The sequence below is a fragment of the Pipistrellus hanaki genome (genome assembly GCF_964339955.1).
Source record: "Pipistrellus hanaki genome assembly, chromosome: 3".
Taxonomy (NCBI): domain Eukaryota; kingdom Metazoa; phylum Chordata; class Mammalia; order Chiroptera; family Vespertilionidae; genus Pipistrellus; species Pipistrellus hanaki.
The window spans coordinates 79,491,501-79,505,339 of NC_140505.1; the positions used below are offsets into that span (position 1 = coordinate 79,491,501).

At 52.8% G+C, this 13,839-nt stretch overlaps 1 long non-coding RNA gene across 1 annotated transcript; it reads left to right on the top strand.

Moving 5' to 3' along the window:
• Positions 1-2,064: 2,064 nt before the first annotated feature.
• LOC311620256 lies at positions 2,065-2,785 on the top strand. Its single transcript, XR_014794659.1, has 2 exons — positions 2,065-2,189; positions 2,513-2,785. It is a non-coding gene; the product is annotated as an uncharacterized lncRNA (long non-coding RNA).
• Positions 2,786-13,839: the final 11,054 nt, after the last annotated feature.

Consider the following 13,839-nt stretch of genomic DNA (forward strand, 5'->3'; position numbering starts at 1 on the left):
CCTGAAATTATCTACCCTGGAAAATGTTCCAACTTTTTTAGCTAAACCTTGCTCTAACTAGTCTGCTAATACCTTTCAGCACAGTCTCTCACAATCAAAAAAAAAAAAAAAAAAAAAAAAAGAGTCTTTTGTAGCCTCCAACGAAGCTCTTTGCCCTCTTTGGGCCAAGGACCTGTGCGAAGTGTATTTCCCTGCTGGTAAAGCATCAACATACACAGCGCTCACCACGCTGAATCACCAATCCCCGGAGTTTCCCCAAATAGCTTATACCGCCTCCCGGGCACTGGACGCCAGCCCCGCGCCGCCGAGCGGGAGGCCGGCCGCCGGCGCCTCGGGAACGGGGCGCAGCCGCTGACTGCCAGCCCACAGCGGAGTGTCCGGCTTCAGGAGCGCGGGAGGCGCTCGGAGACGCGCAGAACTTGGCCTTGGCCGCTCCGGGGCCGTCCCCGATCCGCGGGGTCGGCACCAACCTCCGCCAGCACCGCCCGCCGCTGCCGCCGGTTCCCAGCCCGGGACCCTGGGAAACGGGGGAAGCAGCCCGGCTGGGGCCACCGGGCAAACCCCGGTGCACCCTCCGCCCACTCCCACACTCCCAAAAGGTTGTGAGCCTGCATCGGGAGCCGCGGTGCAGGGAAGGGGGAGCGAGCGGAAGTGCCAGCCCCTGCAGTCAGGGGACGGTGACGTCACCGCTACTGTGAGCCTGTAGCGGGGGCGACTGCCCGTCACGTGATCCAGCCCTCTTCTCCCTCCTCCTCCTCCCCCTCCCCTTCCCCTTCTCCCTTCTCTTCCATCTCCTCCTCCTCCCTTCCTCCCCCATCTCCTCCTCCTCCCCTCTCCCCCTCCCTTTCCCCCCTCTCTCCCCCTCCTCCTCCTCCTCCTCCTCTCCCTGCTCCCCGCTCCCCGCTCCCCGCTCCTCCTCCCCATCCTGTGCCAGCCCCTCTCCCCAGTCCCGGCTCCCACTTTCGCTCCCTCCCGCTCCAGCGAGGCTGTCAACAGCGCCAGCTCCGCCCCCTCCCCGCGCCCCGTGTAGCCGCCCGGCGGCGCAGCGGCTGTGGCTCCTCAGGTCCCCGCTCTGCCTTCCCCGGCCCGACCCCTGACGCCCGGGTGCGTGAGCGCCGGGTCCGGGGTGCGCGGCGGCCTTCGGTAACAGCGATTTCTGCTCAGCCACGTCCGCGCTCCGGGGGCGCCGGTCCCGGGCAGGTCTCCGTCGGGGGCTGGCCCCTAAGCGGGAGCCGCAGCCCGGGACCCACGCTCAGCCCCCGCCCAGCGGCCGGCACCTCCGCGGCGCGCCGCTCGCGCCTCCGCTCCCCCCGCCGCCTGGACGGCGCTCGCCGGTCCTGCCCGGTGTCTCCGGCGGCGGCCGCGCGGGCGATGGCTGTAGGACCGGGGCCGGGCGCACACCTCCTCCTCGAGTGCCCTCGGCCACCCCGCCGCGGACTCCAGGGATTACAGCTTTGGTGGCTGTCACTGCTGCGCCTGGTTCTATTTCCCCCCCTCATTTCCCTTCTAAAAGTAGAGGCTTGGCGGGGAAGGAAAAGAAACCCCGGTGCCGAAAGGGGCGGTGCAGACTGACCTGTCATCGGCGGGGGAGGAAGACCCCCGGTCAGGGCGAGTTTCTGAGCCCGCGCGGGGACGGGCGCCCGGGGTTCGCACGCCCGGGGTTCGCACGGAGCGGCACGGCGGCGGCGGAGCAGCAGCGCGGTGTCCCCGGGCGGCGCGGCCCCGCGGCGCCCGCCCCCTCCTCCGGCCGGCGCCGCGCTCCCAGCCCATCGCCAGGGACCAGGGAACCCCCCGGCTCGATTTTTTGTGCAGTTTCAGCAAAGCTCCGAGGAAGTTGGTCCTTTTGTTCCACTATTTATAGATTGCGTCAACATTGCGAAAAGAAGAAGGCGGAGCGGTGGCCCCTCCCCCTCCTCCCACCGGCTCCAGGGAGAGAAAAGCCCCAGCACACGACCTAAGTACACTGCGCGCTCGTCGCCGCCGGCCCCAGCCTCCAGCTCGCCGCTCCCCCTCCCCCGGGGCGCCGCCAGCCCCGTCACGTGTCCGCCAGGGACAACCGGCTCCCGGGGCTCCGCGCCGCCGGCCGGGCTTCGTGCAGGCAGCGGCTGTCCTGCCCACCCGTGCGCCTGGCCGGTGGGCTCCGGCCGTGGCGCACAGTTGTGGGCACCCCTGCTTTAGCCACCCAGCGGGTATCCCCTGGGTCCCCGGCTTGTGGATGTGCCCCCTAGTTCTCCCTGTTCCCGCCCTCTCCCTTCCCTCCCTCTTCGGAGTGCCACCGCCCCGGTCTCGGAGTGCGCGCCTTTGGGCCTCGCCTGGGAGCCAGGGGCCGGGCTTGTCTCTGGCGCCTCCGCTTTCCCAGGCCTTGAGATGCCAGTCTTCCCCGGGCCCGCACGGTTGGGTTGGGGTGGGAGACGGAAGGGTGCGGGGGTGGCTTGCAGCAGCTCGCAGGGGAGGCCGGCGGAAAGCGGGAAGCTCTACGGGGCCTTCACAGACCGCCCTCCCCGCTCCGCAGGTGCAGCGAGCTCACTCTCTGCTTCCGGGACAGCGGGGGAACCGGCAGCTTTCAGACCCGGGCCGCAGTGGAGGGGCGGGGATGTAATATTTGAAGAGTTACTCGAAGTTGGATCGGTGACAAAAACATTCGAACTTTTCTTCAAAACGCAAGGGCGAAAATGATAGGCCCCGTCATACCCCCGAAGTGAAACTGAGCTCCCTGCTGGCCTAAAGCTCCAGTTCCTAAGCTCAATGTAAACAGGGAGGGTGGTGAATACAACTAAAACTGCAAGTAGCTACTCTGTGATTTACCTTCGCAGCTTCCTGTCTTTTTCCCTACGTGATTTACTTAGATCGGAGTTGAATTTTCCTGGGTCGGAATAAAATAAAGTAGCCCATCAGATCAGGGGTGGTGGAAAGCTGGGGGCTAAGCTGGGACAAGTGCAGGAATTACGCCTGACTTTTCCAGGCAGCTGGACAGTGTGGTAAACAGTCTGAAAGGGTTATGTTATTTTTTAAGGAGTTTGGAGGACTGTTCCCTACACTCACCCTCCTTGGGCTCAGGAGCAGACTGGGGAAGGGGGCGAAGCGGCCCTCCGCACAAGCTGCCCCCTGCGCCCACCCCAATCCTGGCACTGGGCTTCTCCAAACTCTGGAAGGATTTCTAATGGGCCACACCCAGCAGCAATGTTTGCCTCTTTCTGAGAAACCTTTCCAGGTTTGGAGTCCCCCTCCCCCTAGGGGGGATCTTAGGCCATGAAATCATCAGTTTTAGCATTGCATGCTTCACTCCCATACAGAGGGAGCGAGATGAAGTAAAACGAACCGGTGCAGTGTTTGCTGGGTTTCCAAAGCGCAGAGCTGAGCCCGCCCTCAGCAAATGGGCGCGCGTTGGTGTCCTCACACCTAATGGTGCTCAGAGCCTGGTGTGGGGCCTGTTTCATTCTCTGGGCTCTCACGCCTTCTCTCAGGGTTTCCTTACAAATGAGTGAAAGCCCGCTGACCATCGTCTGTATTTGAAAGACAATGCCTACCTCTCGTTTCCCCACCAATTTGGAAGTATACAAAGCAAGTTTCTTTGCAAGAAGAAAACACGTCAGGGCCTCTCGGCCCTTTTGGCCCCAGCTAGGAACAAGGGTGTGCAGGCCCCAGATTTAGCCTTGCTTTCCCCCCACTCCCCGCCCAGCTTCCCATCAACCACGGTGTCCCGCCACTTTGTCAGGCACACACACGCGTTTCACCCCCCCCCCCCCCCCACTTTCTTCTTTCGAAATCTTCCCGGCTGCCGAGAGAAGGGAGCGAAAGCAAAACGAAAGCACCAGGGCCGCATCAGCCCGAGCAGCTTCCCAGAGCGCAGCCAGCCGGGGGTGACCAAGGTCTGGGGTCAGGAGGCCAGGGTGGGCGCCCCAGCTTCGTGGAAACCGGGTCGTGGGTGGTACGGGGAGGGCGCGGGGAAACTCCTCCTCCTCTTGGGAAAAGTCAAGGGTATGATAATACACCAGCTCAGAAGGGAACGTTTGGCCTGGGTCTTGAGTTGAAATTCGAGACTGATTGGACCCTGAGGAAGGGAAGTGGAGGCGAAGGAGTGTGGCGGGAAGGCTGGCGTTGGCCCCCAGTGGCGGGTCTTGGGGAGAGACCCAGGCGAGGAGCCTGGCGCAGCTCCCAGAAACCAGGGGTACTGGAGGCCCACGGAATTGGGCCACTGATGTTGGATAAGTATCCGCCTCTCATCAAAAACCAGAGTTCTGAGCAGTATAAAGACACCAGGACTTCAGGAAACTTTGGTGATAGCCTTCGCACCCGCCCTCCCTCTTTGCGGTCTTCACTGCAGGGACGAGGCGGCCTGCGCAGATTTGGGCGGGAGCGCAGCCAGTGTGGGCGGCCTTACCAAGGCCTTACCGAGACCTTTTCAGTTAAGGAAAAGCATGAGAATATCTTCAGAAAGTGAAGGTAACCCCTCACAGCCACCCTCAGGCTAGCAGCCAGCCCGAGTCTGGTCAGCTAACATGAGTCCTCCCTCACTTATCCCGCCCTCCTCCGGAGCAAACCAGCGCTGGAATACTGAGATGCTCGCTCTGTCACTCCAGCACATTTACGCAGCCAAAGAACTAATCTGTTCTATTTAACGGCACCTTTGTTGTGGATTTTGGCAAATGTTAAAAAATCATGTGATCCCAAATGAGTGGAATGTGGAAACATAGCTTGTGCCAGTAGTTGGGTCTGCACTCTCTCACTGGCACCTAATGCAGGGGGCACGCAGTGCTGTCACACCTCTAGCTGTTCAGAGGCGCGTTCTCAAAATCCCTTCCATTTTTTAAAACAAGGAGACTCGAAATTGTATAACTGTTTGCATTGCTTAGATTATGTGTTGCTAGCTATTTATTCACTTAACAGGACTAAAAACGGCTGTCATCTTAAAAGATGCAGAATTGCGTTCCCTTAGGCGAACTTTGGGAATTACAGTATTGGTTTCCTGCTGATGTGTTGCCGGTATCAGGCAGTAATCAATCTCAGAGTAGCTTTGTTCGTTTTTATTCCTTCCCTCTTCATCACAACTGCAAACACCAGAAAATTCTAATTGTAAAAAATGACGAGAGGGATGCTATATATATGAAATAGATTCTTAGGCTAATTTCTTCTTAAAAGAGCGTCTTTCTTAAACACACAAATAAAAACCACAAAAAAAAATCAGCAAAAACTGTTTTTAATGCAACAGACTGATATAAACGCCTGCTTTCACCATGCCAGTCCTTGGTTTCAGACGTGGCCAGTATTCTCACTTTCTTGCAGGTCTTCCCCCTTGTAACTTATTTTCGTGAAAAATAAGTTTCATCAGGTTATCTTGCTAAACTGGGCGTCTATAATTATGAAACTGGTGTTTTCTCCTCCACCTACGTACGCGCGTGTACACACACACACACACACACACACACACACACACACGACCCTCCGCATTCGCAAAGGGTGCGTCTGGGTTAGGTTCAGACTTCAGTGCCTACAACGCTGTCCGCCCCAGGCTGTCCCTTGAGCCATCCAAAGGCCAAGCTCGCTCACACCACGGGAGCCCGCACTAACAGCTCGATTTGGAGTCCAGTTTGGAAACAAATCTGCGCTTTTCGCGGTGAAATGGGAACTTGCCCAAGCGATGCATCTGGCTTTAGATTTTACGGGGAATATGATCTGGACAGGGGAATGGCTGTTTCAGGCGCCGCAACACGTTCCTCGCGAACCCGGGGGCTCCCTGGGGCAAACAGCGCCCCGAGGGTAGACCGCAGGGCCCCAGCCGACCTCGAGGCGCCCCGGTTGGGGCTAGACCCGCGCCAGTGCTCTGCCTTCTCCGCTTCGCCTGGGGTCGCTCTCCGAGGCTGTCGGCGGTTTCAGACCCGAGGAGAAAGTCTGAGACTGAAGATCACATGTCCTTAAAGGGGCTGGGGAAAAGAGAGGAGGCTCTTCTCCGTGAGTGCCAGCAAACTCAAACACCCCGCAACGCCCCCCCCCCCCCCAAAGGGGAAGAACACTGTCCTGGGGAGCACTGGTGTCCCCGAGACTTTGCCAGAGTTTGCAGAGTTCGGAGCTAGCGTGACCGACCCCTCCCCAGCCCCGCCGCCTGATTTCACAACCCGCTCCGGGCCGCCTCAGGCTCGGACCAGGCAGTGTGTGGAGCGGGGTGAGGTGCTTCCCGCTCCCTCAGCAACGGGGAACTTTATGGGGTTAAAGTGGCGCTGCGGGCTGGGCCCGAGGAGCGGTGTCTGCTTTGCCTGGAGGGGCGGGAGGCGCCGGGTGGGGTGTGGGATCCCCGAAAAGGGCCGGAGAGTCCGGGCGCAGGGGAGGTGGGACACGGGGGTTTCTGCTATCGGGAACCGGCTCCAAGGACGAATCCCACGGGAATGGGGGCCGATCCGGCAGCAGGGGCGGGGGCGAGGGCGGAGGGAGGGAACCAGCGGCGGTTGGCGCACGTCTTGGCCCCCAGGCCGGGGTTAAGTCAGGAGAGCGCCCGGCCCGCGCTCAGCTGGATAAGATCCTCCCCGCCTCCTCCGGGCTGGGGCCGCGGGCGCGGAGGGGGCGGGCGGAGCGCCCTGGACGCTGAGGTCTGCAAGTTGCCTTCGGAGCGGGGCGGAGGCGCTTCCCCAGTCTTTGAGGGGGAAAAAAATCTTCTGAAAGCGCACCCCCTTGGCACGCTGCCCCGGGGCCCTGGTAAAGCAGATAGAGGGGGACTCTGGGAACGAGGGAGGCTCAGTGTAGAACTTCCCCAAAAGTCCCGGCTTGGAGTGGGATTCTTGATAGCTCTGGGATTGCTGCGCCCATTCCCCCTTCCAGACAAAACTAAAGGAGTGCGCCTCCAAAGGAACACTGAGGTTCAGGCTCCGCGAGGAGACAGAGCAGCCCCGCCCGCGCCCTCCTCCCAGGGCCGCGCGGAGCGTCCTTCAGCCTTGGGGGGCGGGGAGGGCACGGCTCGGGGCTCCCCGGGCTCCGGGTCCCCTTTTGGCCCGAACGCGACAGCCGGAAACGCCTCGTCCCGTTTGTTGTTGTTTGTTTGTATGGCTGTTTTGTTTTGTGTTGTTGTTTTCTGTCTCCCAGTCAAAACATTTGGCTGAATCTCTGCAATAACTTTTTTGATAGTCTGTAAAAGAGAAAAAGACAAATTGCTTCAGAGAACAATTTCCCCTGGACTATGTAGCGAGATTGTTTTTTTCATTAGTTGCAGGAACTGGATTTTGATGATTTACCTGCTTGCTGAAGCTCCTGGGTGTATTCTCCTCTTCTCCTTTCCCACTTCATCTGATTATCAACTCCTTTCTCATTTTTTTTTTTTTTAAGTTCCGGGCACTCAATTCCAGGTACCATTGTAACACGTGTAGCCGCTAATCTAACTCAGTCTTTATCAATAATAGCTACAAGCCACAGTGTTTGCATAGCACTCAGAAAGCCCGCCGTGTTTTCGGTTCCTGTGAACCGCAGCGATGGAAAAGTTTTGCTTTGTATGTTCTTTTTTTTCACATAGCGTTTAGCGCTGGTGCTCTCCTCCCAGTAGCAAGTTCCCTCTCTCCCAACCAGTTCGGGATTTCTTGATTTTTGCAAAGAACTAAAGAGTTAGAAGACATCACTTCTCTTCTTCCCTCCCCCCCGCCCCTACACAGAATTAACATTAACCAATGTAATCAGTTAAACAAAACAGATTTTAATATCATTAAACACTGATCTCTCCATTAACCTTGGCAATTATGTCACTTAGAAGAAGGAAATAAAAACGAAATCCTTGAGAATGAAACAAAGTTATGGAAGTAGCTATCTGAGGTACACATGTAGAATAAGGAAGTTTCCGTCTTTTAAAAAAAGATTTCTTATTGATAAACAATTATTAATATGAAACAAAATCTGTAAAGGTAACCCTATCATGGTCCCTGCACATAGTAGGCATTCAATAAATATTTAGTCTCTCTCCATTTCTTCTCCCCATACTTGGAAACTTTGGCAGGAGATACAGGCTTCCCAGGGGCTAAGGAAATTATGCTCAAACTTCACTTCTGGTTCATGTAATCTCCACTCACTTGAAAACACACACACACACACACACACACACACACACACAACACAACCTCACAAAATGTGTCCAGGGAACTTTAAGAGCTTATTATAACTCAATGGAAATAGCTAGACAAAATAAAAGGTATGGTGGTTACATACATATAAATCCGAAACACATTAAATTATTTCAAACTTTTCAGTGGCTGTAAGAGGCAACTATTAGCATTTGATTTCGTTTACCGATTTCTACAGTAAAAACGAAAATTGTGGGCTCCTGCTCACTTTCCGCATTTGTTAGAGCTGCATTCACCCACTAACTTCTCTCTCGCCACCTCACATTTTCATAACGCAAATTTTATTTGGACGCTGTTCAGCTATCCACGTTTGAGATATGTTCCCCCCCCTTTTTTTTTCTTTTAAAAAATGAGAAAATTGAGTAGAAGGTTGTAGCACTCACGCTGGCGAACATCCACCTGTCCGCTCCTCCCGCGCAGAGTCGCTGGAGAAGACAGGCGCAGGGTGCGGCTTTTCGGATTCCCGCCAGGTCACCTGGTCGCCCTTTTTGGGGGCCCATTCTGCGGGAGTAAAGTCACTTCTTAGTGAGTTTTCTGGCAACTCTGTGCTGCTTTTTAAATGGAGAATTCTCGCACGTTCGCCTTACAGGCTTTCCGGGCTCAAATTAATTGTTAAGAATTTAAAAACTGTTCAGCGCAACTTTTTTTTAATCTTTCGCTAAAAAAACCCCACAAAACCATGAGGCCGGTCATGACGGGTGAGCTCCGCCGCCAGGCAGGTCTCAGGCTCCCGAAGCCCCGCTGCCCCGCGGGATGAGCCGGGAACCGCGGCACCGGCGCTGGGAGCCGTGGCGGGAGCCGGCACAGCGCGCGGCTGGAAAGCCACCCCCAGGGGCGCCCGCTGGGCGTTCGGGAAACTGGGGGCCCCGTGCCTTCTCCCCAGACCAGCCCCCTTGGGAATAGGGAGAGCCAGAGGGGCTCAGTTGTGGCTTCGGGGCTAGAATTTAGCTCTTTTGAGATCTTTTTGGCACCTTCTAGAAAAATACACCATTCATGACCATAGATAAATATCTCTTCGCCCTCCACTCCAGGGGTCGGCCAGCCCCGTGGGAGTGGGACTCCGAGTCCCGCAGGGGTTCTTGCTCACGCAGAGCCCAAGGCGGGGCGTTGGGGTTAGAGTAAGTTCAGAGCAAGGAGCCCAGTCTGAATTGAGAAAAAAAAAAAAAAAATAGAAATACAAGTCTTGCTAGGGGCTCCAGCCCGAGGCTCAGCCCAGAGTCCCCTCAAAATCCTCCCTGCAGCGCAGAGTCGGGGATTGCTGTACTCTGCGCAACTGGACACGGGTGCCCAAAGGGCCTGCGGGATCACGCTCTTGCCTTTTGCAGGGAGGGGGCTGGCATCAGGGTGCCAGGAACATTGCTTTTGCAAACTGAGACTTGGAGTGAGCCCCCATTTCCCCACCCCACCCCGCCACCCGGGTAGAACTCCAGGGCTCTCCCACCTGAACGTCCAGGGGTCGCCGCGGCTCTCAGGGGCCTCGTGTCCCGCGGGGCCTCGCTCGCACGGAGGGGCGCAAGCAGCGGGGATGCGAGGACGGCGTCGCGCGTGGAGCCCCGGGCACAGGGGCCGCGGGGAAGGACAGCCAGGCCGGTTCGCTGCTGAAGTCCGTGGTGCCTCTGGGCTGGGCCCCAGTGAGGGGAGCGGAGGGGAATTGCTTCTTCAGCTTCGAAGTGCAGGCAAGTCTGGCGGGAAAGAGAGAGGGATTAGGAATTCTCAGTTCTTCTCGTGGATCTTGTGCATCTGAGCCGGTCAGCGAAAGCACTCGGGGGTGAGGGGCGCAAGAGCAACAAGCTTGGAGCATCAAGCTGGGCCTGACCTGAGCGACCCAGCCAAGCTTCCAGCCAGGGGAGTGCAGGGGCCTCGGCCTCCTGGGTGATGGCCACAGTTGGCCACAGTCCTCTGGTGGAGAGGGGCCTAGCCCCCTGAGAGAGCCCCCGCAGAGCGCCATTTGGCAGGGAACCCCCAGGCACCTGACCTGGACACACAGAATCCACAGAGGTATTTCCAGGCCTCACGAGCTTTTGGCCAGTGGTTAGTCAGCTCAGAGTCAGGTTTCTTCTTCCACCAAAAAAGAATTACATAAGTCTCTCCAATTTGAATTCAGTGAACTCAGGGGCTGACTACTTTCGTAGGATCTTATCAGTATTTTTGCCTGTAGAAGTGAATTTGGGACTGTCTTCTTCCCTCAGGCGAGCTGGTCACACTGACCAAAGGTGGGCTGCAGGCCTGGGAAGGAGTTAACCATTGCTCAGGTATGTTTCTCTGTCTTGGGGCTTGGATATTCCTCACACTCCTGGGCTTGCCTGGGGAGGCACTGCACTGCACTGAGGAGGTGGGCGTCCCTGCTGAACTAGCCTGACACAGGGGTGAGAGGCCAACCTGGCAGGCTTGAGAGTGACTACAGGGAGCCAGTAAAGGACCAGGAGACAGGACCCAGAGCTTGTGTGGAGGACGGGGTGGTTAGGATAGTTCTCTCTCTGTGAAAAAAAGGGCTGGGGAGTTTTGTTGCCTGGATTAAAAAGACAGTGTGACTATGGCCAGTCCAAAGGTGGATGAGACAAGGCCTGAGGTTCCAGAGACCAAGCTAGGATTGGAAATATGTATTTCCCTGTCTGAATTTCTTGATTTTAAGATTCTTTCCCATTTGTTTTCTATAATATTTAGTCTTTAGTGTTTTTTGAGAATCTTACCCAAAGAAGTCATTCAGTTAACAGATATGGAATGAGAGCCTACTGCATGCCAGGAGCAGGAATGGGATTGTGAACAAGACATTCCTGACCTCACAGAATTCACAGTCCAATTTTCTCTGTAGAGAAAAAACATGCCATGAAAGGGACACATGGACATATTCCTGGTGAAAGTGTTACTTAAAAAAAGTGTTACTTTGACATCACCATTGTCAATAATGAAAATACTTCGATGTGGTACTTCTTTAAAAATTTAAACTTCTAATTGGAGCTACTGAATCCCTTTATAGCACTGCCAGTAGGAGGGAACGCGTGCCTGCTGTGTTTCATAGGCACTCCACACATATTACCTTTCCTAAGCCTCGTAACAACTCCACAGAGCAGGTGTTTTTATTTCCATATTATAGATCAGGAAACTCAGGCTCAGTGAGTTTATGAAGGTCCCTTGGCAAATAAGTGGAAGAACTATCTGTTTCCAAGTCTGTGTTCTCTTCACTCTTCTCATGGACTCTCTTCCCAGTCCAGAGGGTAATGATCCTAAAAAAGATACTCATATTAATGGAATTGACATTCGAGGACTTTAAATCCTGGTGGAAAAAATGGGATTGTGTGAATTTATAGTATCTATAAAAATTAAGAGATCACAGTAAGAACACCAAGAATGTTTTATTCAAATTGAATTCACACATTTTGGTTAATTTCTCTTTACAATCCTTTGCTTGCTAGAACATTTTCAGAATAAAGAGATATTAGTTTTGTTTTACTTTACAGAGAAACATGTGTGTATAGTCTTACATTTAAATGTAAATGTTTGATTTTCTAGTGTGTAGTCTTTAGGTCACTTTCCTTAGTTTTGACTGAAGATGACTTGTCATTAGTATGTAGACCATCTAGGAAGGAATTATAATAATATTATAATTTTATAGAATGATAACATTTGATATGTAAAAGGAAAGTTTTTTGTTTCTAAGTCTTAGAGTTCCATTAATTAGTCAATTAGTTCAATAACTATCTTTTGGACACATACTACTTATCAGATACAGTGCTGTGTACTAAGGTTATAACATTGATCAAGATAAACTGAGTTTTCTGTGGAAAGTATATAAGGAAGGAAGTAAAACAATGCTTGCTCAAGCTCCCACTATGTGGCAAACACTCTCCTCGACTCACTTAATCCTCCATACACAGAACATGCACAAAAAAGGGAGGCTCAGAAAATTTAAATAACTTGGTCAAGATCACACAGCAGTAAATGGCAGAGCACCATTTCAAACCCAGCAATGAAGCTTATGCTTTTTCACTATGCTACACTGTATCCTTGACTATGCAAAAACTAAAAATTGTACTTATTTTATTCCTCTTTGGTCTCTTTCCTCAAGTATTCTTATCTTGTTTACCGCATGGAGCAATCTTAAAACCCAAAAGCAGTGTAAAAATTTTATTTTTAAAAGCTGTTCCTAATAGTTTAACTTAATTTAATCTTACAGGAGGAAAAACATAATAAAACGGGTTTATTATAATGATCTATTGATGAAAAAAGCCTTCTAGTTCAGTAGAATCAGAATTTGATGAATAACTGTTGTTCTTTACTTTATTACTTAACTTAATACCAAATATTTAATGGACATGATAGAATTACAGAGCTATAGATAAGAAATTAGGGCTCAAGTCCCTTGTCCAAAAGTGGGTGAAAGAGACATACAGACAGGGAAATTATGGAAATGTGTGACAATAGGGGCTGAGGTCTCTTGGGAACTAACAACACTCTGAGCCTCCCTCACCTAAGCTAGAAGCTTTGCCTCCTAAAAGTGTTTGTCAAGCTAAGAGACAGCTGTTAAAAACAGAATAGCAGTTCAATTCTTGCAGAATCAAATTTTCTGGGGGGGAAGCCTGACTACTAGTATTTTAAACAAGTCCTCTAGTAGTACTTAAGAAGCCTGCTGAGACTAGAATTTGGGAAAAGAGCTTGACCCTTGATTATAGTCAAGTGGCCTAAAGAAAAATAGCCCCCTGGCCCCTGATAGTGGGGACAAGGATGTGGTTATAATCTACCAGCAAAGGTTAAGAATGTAAACCCACTAAGGGAAGTTGGTGAGCTAAGGAGTGAGAAAGATTAGCAGGAAATCTTCAAGACAGACATAGATGACATAAATTATAACACATTATATGGGTGGGGAAGCATTTTGCTAATAGTTTTATACATGAGTTCTTTTAAAACAGAGGATGTCACTCAATTCCAGAGTATCTAATTAATTAAATAAGAGTTCAGAAGAGAGTCCAAAATTTTTTTGAGCCAAGGAACCTTTTTTTTTTTTTTTTTTTACAGAGAGGAAGAGAGAGGGATAGAGGGTTAGAAACATCGATGAGAGAGAAGCATCGATCAGCTGCCTCTTGCATACCCCCCACCGCAACCAAGGTACATGCCCTTGACCGGAATCTAACCCGAGACCTCTCAGTCTGCAGGCCAACGCTCTATCCACTGAGCCAAACCGGTTTCGTGCAAGGAATCTTTTATTCAAAGGAAACTTTAATGAAAGGCTAACATATAAAGAAGAACTGTTGAGGCTAAAGAAGAGGATGGATGAAGAAAAACTGGGAGCCCAGAAAACCACTATGCAGCCAGCCATGCAGTTAGCAGTCTATGAGGTATTTGAGCTAGAGACTAAGCTTGTCTTTTTTTTGTCCCAGGCCTGGCACCATGTAGGCACATAAGATATGCACAGTATTTGATGACTACCATGGATTGAATGTGTGTATCTCACCCCCGCGCACCCCCCCCCCCCCCCCGGGTCATACATTGAAAGCTAAGCCCCAGTGTGATGATGTTTTGGAGATTAAGTCTTTGGAAGGTGATAATTATGAGGGTGGAGCCCTCATGTGTGGTGTTAGTGCCCTTATAAAAGAGACTCCAGAGAGCTCCCTCACCTCTTCCACCATGTGAGAATGCAGTGAAAATATTTCTATCTGTGAACCAGGAAGCTGGCCCTCACCAGACACCAAATTTGCTGGTACCAGAATCTTAGACTTCCCAGCCTCCAAAACTGTGAGAAATAAATCTC